Source organism: Phyllostomus discolor, chromosome 12 (genome assembly GCF_004126475.2).
Source record: "Phyllostomus discolor isolate MPI-MPIP mPhyDis1 chromosome 12, mPhyDis1.pri.v3, whole genome shotgun sequence".
Classification (NCBI taxonomy): Eukaryota; Metazoa; Chordata; class Mammalia; order Chiroptera; family Phyllostomidae; genus Phyllostomus; species Phyllostomus discolor.
Genome location: NC_040914.2, coordinates 13,216,541 through 13,223,430, shown reverse-complemented (window position 1 = coordinate 13,223,430; position 6,890 = coordinate 13,216,541). Strand labels below are relative to the sequence as shown.

The 6,890-nt window shown below is 40.6% G+C and overlaps 2 pseudogenes; both read left to right on the top strand.

Moving 5' to 3' along the window:
* The first annotated feature begins 2,639 nt into the window (after nucleotides 1-2,639).
* LOC118497523 lies at nucleotides 2,640-3,575 on the top strand (annotated as a pseudogene).
* A 132-nt stretch (nucleotides 3,576-3,707) lies between these two features.
* LOC114511411 lies at nucleotides 3,708-4,492 on the top strand (annotated as a pseudogene).
* Nucleotides 4,493-6,890: the final 2,398 nt, after the last annotated feature.

Here is a 6,890-nt window from a genome sequence, read left to right as displayed (position 1 = left end):
TCATATAAAAAATAAAATGTTGAAGAATTTAATATACTAAAAGTCTTCTACAACTCAACAGCAGCCACCAAAACTCATATAAACTCACTTAAAAATTAACAAAACACTTCAATAGACATTTCTCCAGAGAATGTATGCAATACGCCAAAAGTCACAGAAAAATGCTCAACATCACTAGTATTCACAAAAGTGAATGTCAAACTCTCCAGGTTGAATTCGCTGCTTGTGATGTTGGTGTGGTTGACTTCGCTCTACAGGTAAAAGAATAAAAATTGCCCTGTGTAGTACCTTTTCTTTCTCCAAAATCTTCTTCATTGAGGCTTGGCACCTCTCATATCTCTGTCAACTTGAGTCTTTGAAAGAACCCAGGAAGTCTGTGCATCACTGGAAAATGTATGGGAATCTGGGTACTCAGAGAATGTATTGCCTCCAGCTATATGTGTAGTGGAAAGTGCAGATTTTCTCAGCTGTTCCTTAAGTAATAATGTTTGGCTATGGGAATATTTAAGATTGGGAGTCAGATACACCCCTGCAATTCTGAGCCTTCACAGACCACCTGACTGCCTGGTTGACAAGAAGTGTTTCCTTCCAGCTGCACAGACTTCTATCATCCAGCTGATTCATGTTTCTATGACACACCATTTCCCACGACACTCTAGACACTGCACTTTGTGCAAAAATAACACATAGAGACCAGGGGTTAGTAGAAGGTAAGTTGACTACTCATGCCTCTGGGCCAAGAGGTGGTTCAGGTCTTTCAAGTGGAGTGAGACCCGAATTAGTCAGTGAGCCAAATGAGTCAGTGAGCCAAAAAATGATAGAGCAAAGTCCAAGTGATTTAGGAGAATAGAAAAAAGGCAGACAGATGTTAAGGCAGCAGAATCAAGTGCTCTTCCCTTGACCATTAAAGTCATTCTCTCTCCCCTGAGGGCAAGTAAGGACTGGTGCAAAGGCAAAGCAAAGGTCTCATAGCAAGTGGTGTCATGGACTTGCTGAAATTCTCACCTGTGTGGGCAATATGTGCCAGGTGACTATGAGATAGAAATCTGGAAAAAAAACTTAAAATTCTTCTGTATGTGTTTATTATTATTATCAACTCAGGGCCTAAGAACAATTGCAACAAAGATTATTTTATTAGAGAAAATAAACAGATCTGAGATGATGGTCTTGGTTTTTGGAGGCACAGAAAGACATTCCTTCATGGCAACAATTTAAAGGTCTCTGTATCCATGTTCCAAAGGGTGAAGAAGTCTTGCACCATTCATTCATTCATTCATTCATTCAACCACCATTTATTCCTTCCTAATTGATCAAAAGTAACTGAATGTTTGTTACATGATGGTCCCTGAGTTTTTATCAGGGATAGAGTGGGAAATGAGAAGAAAACCTCCTTCCTTTATATCTGCTGGGGGTCACTCCACCAAAACAAAAAAGGAAATAAGTAAGTGATGTCAAGTCTGGTGCAGGGAGGTGTGGACAGGCCTCGTAAGAGGGTGGGGTGTGCAGTGACTCTGATTGTTACTGCAGCTAATTTGGTTCTAGAGTGAAAATGCATGATTTCTCCTTTTTTTCACTACACAGGACTACATGTATTCCTCTGAGGTGAGCATGCCTAAGACAAAAGGATCTGTAGCAATTTGTTGCTTTAAAAATCCAAAGCCAACCTCATAGGGTCTTTAAGTTACAGAAATTAAATCTGAGGCTACAAATAGACATTGAGAGACTCTGATCAGCTGCTGATGGTCTATGTGACTCTGCTCTAGTGACTTTATCTCTGTGTGCCTCAGCTTATTCTCAAGGAATATTCGGCTGCTAAGTTGTGAGTGTACAAATTGTACAATATTTCCAGCATCTGACCTTAATCAGGGGCAGAAGAGCTGTTCAAATTAGAGGCGTTTCTTATTGGTCAACTCCAAGAGAGAATCCCCTGGGCTGATGCCTGAAGAATATGGAGTCTCCAGGAGAATCTCTTTTTCTCAGTTTCTTTCTGTGGATGCTGACTTTCTTCTGAACCTTTGTAAGACTTTCAGGACAGGTGGTTATACACAAGAGCACTGTCTAACTGTGCTCTGCACACATGGACTCAGGTGATACCAAACTCCATTTTTGCCAAAATGTGGCTCTTGGGCCTGAATCCTGACTGGGGACAGCCCAGGATCTTTGTGTCTTAGGCACCCATTAAACTGTTTCACGCACAGCCTTTCCAGGAGCCAAACACAACTTGGAATAGGTCTACTACTGTCCCTGGGTTCAAGATCCCTGGGTCAGTGTTCTGGGGACGAATTTCTGAGCTGAGTTCTGTAAGAATGGCAGTGGGCCTCTCAGACCATGCTTTGACCTAGCACATCAAAGTCATTCTCAAGGTCAAGTTCATAGGTACGTGCTCCGGGAGCTGAACTGAGATGGCATTCCCTCTGCAGAGTAAGTTCGATCACCAAGATCCTTGTGTCTACAGTGACTCTCCACAGGGATGCAAGTTGGGAAGGGAACTGATAGCTTAGGAAATTTGTCTACTCAAAATCCAGCCTGAAGATGTAAAATGCAACCCACAACTATTCAAACAGCAGAGAGATTGCTGCTAGGAAGGACCTCCCTTCTGTTGTGTCTGCATCTCCCAGGGCACTCCAACACTTCAATCTCCCAAGATAGAAACCCAAGATACATATTGAATATCTGGGATTTTTGTTTATGCCACATAAAAGAAGAAGAAGATCACCAAATGAACAATGGCTGTTTTTCATCAGAGGTCTGTCTTGGCCATGATTAAGGAGTTCATGAGGAGCTGGCATGCTCTTTGTGACTCGTAGAGAACTACCGTATGTAGCACAGATGCCATGCTCTTTGCATCGCAGCTCTGCATGGCAGAGAACAATAGACAGCACAGTGGAGAATTTACAGTCTCTCTCAGTGATGTCTTGTTCACCTGGAACCACTTGCTACATGAGAAATTGAACTTACCAATTGAAAATGTAAAAGCGATTGACCATTATGAGGACATTAGGAGGACTTAGGATAGTTTCTTAAAGAACAGCAATATGTTAGATGTGATGGATGTTTATAAAAAGTGTAATGTTTTGGCTTCTAATTGTAAAAATAATGCCAACATATCTGTCAGTCAACTATGGGATTTTCTGTCTGGCAGACAGTCTGCAGTAGATGATGAACTTATCTTTGCATACCACAATCACCAATGAGTGAACACACTCAGGACAATGAAAAGGTGAAGTTACTAGCAAAGAAAATTATCTACTCATATTTAAATCTGCTGGTGAATTCCAAGAATGGCCTGGCTCTGGCTCATATTCTCAATGTTCCTGACAGACGACTGGAAAGAGAAGCCTTCACCAATTGGAAGCATGCTGCTCCAGTGAAATAGATGTCTATGTTTCTGGTGGTCACATCATTTGTTAGAACAATAGAGCTTGGAGGGAAAGGATATGCACCCTCACTGTCTGATCCTCTAAGGACACATGTGAAAGGATTGTCTAATTTTATTAATTTCATTGACAAATTAGTTGAGATTCTTGGAGAAATATCAAATCCAAGCATTGTGGGGAGCAGCTGGGACCCTTTTCATAAAGCAATAGAGGAAGTTGCTCAGGATCTAGATTTGAGGATTAAAAATATTATCAATTCTCAATGAAGGTACGTGGCTGTTAGCACCACTGACATCAGTCCTGCACGGCCAAAATCTTATGCCATAAATCATGGCACTGCATACTGTGGCAGAGATACCGTGAAAGTTCTACTAGCTCTTTTGGATGAAGAAGCAGCAAGTGCTCCTACAAAAACAAAGCAGAGCTTTTATATGATGATGAATACACCATTCATCATAATGGAAATTCAATTCTTACACTCCTTAGATCTGCCACACAAGTGAATAATTCATTGGTGAATCCACTAAGAAAATACATCCATCAATCAATGGAAGAGGAAAAAAAAACTAAGATGAAGCAAACCTTAAGTAGATCCCAGTTTTCCTGCACTTACAAAGACAAAGGACTATTAAAGAGGAATATGTGGAATAACGTTAACTATGTATCAAAGCCATCCTATGTCCTTCACATGGAAACTGACCTTTTGAAAGTGTACATTCATCTGTTGGAATGCCAACCATTGGAATTAGTTCTGGAAATGTTCATGTGGAGAGAAGTAAAAATGCAAAAGTAGAGAGCAAATCAAGTAGTCAGACAGGAAATTAAAGTTCAAAAAGGAAACCAGTGGATTTAGATGATGAAAACATTCTCTGTGATAGTGGAAATGAAGCACCCGACATAAAAATGTTAAGATACCTAAGACATCAAACGATTTGCAGAATAAATTGGATGGCAAACTAGCCAGAGTAGCAAAAAGCAACAAGTGTACTGCCAAGGACAAATTGATTACTGGCCAGACAAAGTTAACTCAGTTTTTTAGACTATTGAATCAGTTTTTATGTGCTCTAGATTTAAGTATACATAAAACCATTCAAAGACATTTACTTAGTTTTTAAGAGATCAGGGTGTAAATTATGATGCTTTATTTATTTTGGTGTGGAGTATGTGTGAGGTTAGTGTGCGAAACACTGTTTAAACATACTACTAAGTCATGATAATGCAGAATATTCACAAAGTTTAATGCACAGATAAAGCATATCATGGGTCACCGATATCTCTTAAGACTACTTTCTTTTAAACCAGACATTTAAAATAATATAAGTCATGGTAACATTAAGGGCTTTTCATCCCCAGGCAATTAAATGATTTTGTTTTCTTTTGAAAAGATGATGTGGCTCAACAGGTATTAAACTTGCTAACGTGGTCGATAGACTCTTCCCAGCATTCACCTGAGCGCTGAAAGAAAAAAAAAAGTTAAAATTGTTTACAAGACTTCTATCATCACACAAAATTTATTGGAAATGAAAACATTAGATCTAGTATAGTTAAGTCTATATAAATCAACATTGTAATAACTAATTAAAGGCTTCTTAAATCCAAAAACAAAACAAAACAACAACAAAAAAAAAGAAAACAAAAAAAAAAATCCAAACTGAAACAAAATGTGGAGAAGAATGGAAGCAGAACACAGGGATGTCTGTCCATTGTGTGAAGAGAATTGACCCCACCTAACACCCAGTGGTCAGAGAACAATCACTCACTGTGTACGTCAAGCCGCCCAGACACAATTTCTTTTATTACATCTGTAACATAGACTATTACGGTGTACATTCCAGCATCATTTAGACTGACATTGTCTATCAGCAAGGATCCATCAGCGTTTATTTTCTCTCGTCCACTGTATGCAGGACCTTTGATGTCATATGTTGAGAATGTGAAAAGAAATGCAATCATATGATTTCTGTTCGTGCCTTCCCCCCTATACCACACGAAGGCTGTAACATTGGCAGGCATATTGTGGAGAGGTAGAAGTGCGGACTGCCCTTCAGCAATATTGGTTGACACAACAGAGACATGAGCTGTGGTGGGCTGGCACCAGAAGTTGAAGAGTGAGACTAGAAAATAAGAAAACGAAGAACTATGTTTGTATACATACATTGTAATGGAAAGATAAGGCCCGGAATCCTGAGCAGGTGTCTTTATTTCTCAGACTTGTTCTACAGGTAAGCGTGTGTCTCCCATGGTCAAAGTCCTCAGCATGGATCCCATTATTTCAGCACCTCTGAAACTGTTACTTTTTCTGTTTCAAACAGTCTTCTCTAGGTATTTTCTTGCTCACCCCCTCACTATTCTCAGACTCCCTCTTACAGACAGGGGCATTTGTGGAAGACACTTTGCTGACCTCTGTCTCTAAAGATCCTGTGTTTTCTCTTCTCTTTTTGGTACGACCCTGCTCTGTTTTTTTCCCCCATGGGTGTTGTAGATTCCTCACATAACATCCGGATCTTTTCTTTTCCTTATCTCCTCCTTAATATTGCCTAAATTAAAGCAGGGCCTTGCCGGATCTTATACCTCCAGTGACTTCCACAGGCTGCAAGTATATGGAGTGGAATGAATGAGCAATGCCAGGGTCATACTTTTTGGGGTGTATTTGACCATTCTGAAGTCAGTGGTAAAGACAATACCTCAGCCCCTGGTTAAGTTTTTATTTTTTTTCTGGTGTTTCCTGTTAGAAATCATTATTATTATTATCAGATTTTAGTAATCAAACTCAATGATGAATAACAGGAAAAGAACACCAATTGAGATTTTACTGCCTCTCACTACTTCCAGTTTACAAGATTTTCCTCTTGCTGACCCCCTTCCTGATCCTACTCTGCTCCTTTCTCCTTCACCCTCAGGTTCAAATGAAAGTCTTCCTTGTTTCTCAGAACACTGGTCTCTTCAGTAGATCCCATTCAGTCTCAGTGTCAGATCCCTAGTCCACCCCAAGGAATTGTCTCCTACTTACCAGCCACCAGGAACACTTTCCAGTGGAGAAGTCCTCTGTGTGTAGAGAATGACAGGGACCCCATGGTGTGTGTCGTCTGCCTGTGGCTGCCTCCTAGAGAGAAGCTTGAGGTTCAGTGAGGCTCACAGGCAACTCTGTCCAGAATGGTGCAATGTGCTGTGTGTCCTACCTGTGTGCTGAGCTTTATTCTGGCATGTGTTTACTATTCTTGTCATGTGGCCTGGGGGTGGAGTTCAAGCCCAGGACCCTCCCACTCTCTTCACTCATTCTACCATCCCAGTCCCTACTTACCAGTATTGTTCCCCTACACTTTGGTTTACCGGGAACTCCTGAGGTTCCTCGATACCACACACATACACATATCATATAAACACACACACACACACACACACACACACACACACACACACACTCTACTGCTGTGTCTGGAAAGCACTAGACAGGGTTGTCTGTATTTCAGACCTTCCCAAGAACTTCCAGTCAGGTGCCCATTACCTTTCTCA